At 23.4% G+C, this 603-nt stretch overlaps 1 pseudogene; it reads right to left on the reverse strand.

The window, feature by feature from the left end:
- The window catches only part of LOC107609509, a 23,021-nt pseudogene that overhangs the window by 20,850 nt on the left and 1,568 nt on the right, over positions 1-603 (reverse strand).

The raw sequence follows: 603 nt of genomic DNA on the forward strand, positions 1-603 counted from the left end.
GTCCAAGTCTTTAATTAATTAAATATAGTCTAAATTATAACTTAAAATAAAACGAATAAATATTTCAAATACAAGTACAAAAATAATGTTCTAAATTCAATTATTATCTTAAAACCAAAAGGCCACCAAGAAAACCCATCCCACCTTGTCAAAATTCGTCAAAACCGATTAGAAGGTGCAAGTTAAGCAGACTTTTTTATTATAGCGGTCTCAAATTTCTAGGTCAATCCGCCTTTTTTAAGAAATTATGCGAGTCGGCCTGCGCGTTTCGACCCGTTTGCCATCTCTATATATATCATATTGGGTATTTAGGCAGCGTTTGATTTATGTCTTTCTTGAAACAGAGACACAGAGACATAAACATTAAAAATATGGACATAAATTATTAGTGTATATGTATTATGTTTGATAAAACATTAAATAAAACACCATAAAATTAAAAAAAATTCATATTTTATAAAAATTAATAAAAAAATAAAAATATAAAAAGTTGATAAAAAATAAAGTATAAAAAATTAATAAAAAATAAAAGTGTAAAAATTAATTTATAAAAATTAATAAAAAAATAAAAGTATAAAAAATTATGTCTAATTAATTTTGTCT

The sequence above is a fragment of the Arachis ipaensis genome, chromosome B07, assembly GCF_000816755.2.
Source record: "Arachis ipaensis cultivar K30076 chromosome B07, Araip1.1, whole genome shotgun sequence".
NCBI classification, from domain to species: domain Eukaryota; kingdom Viridiplantae; phylum Streptophyta; class Magnoliopsida; order Fabales; family Fabaceae; genus Arachis; species Arachis ipaensis.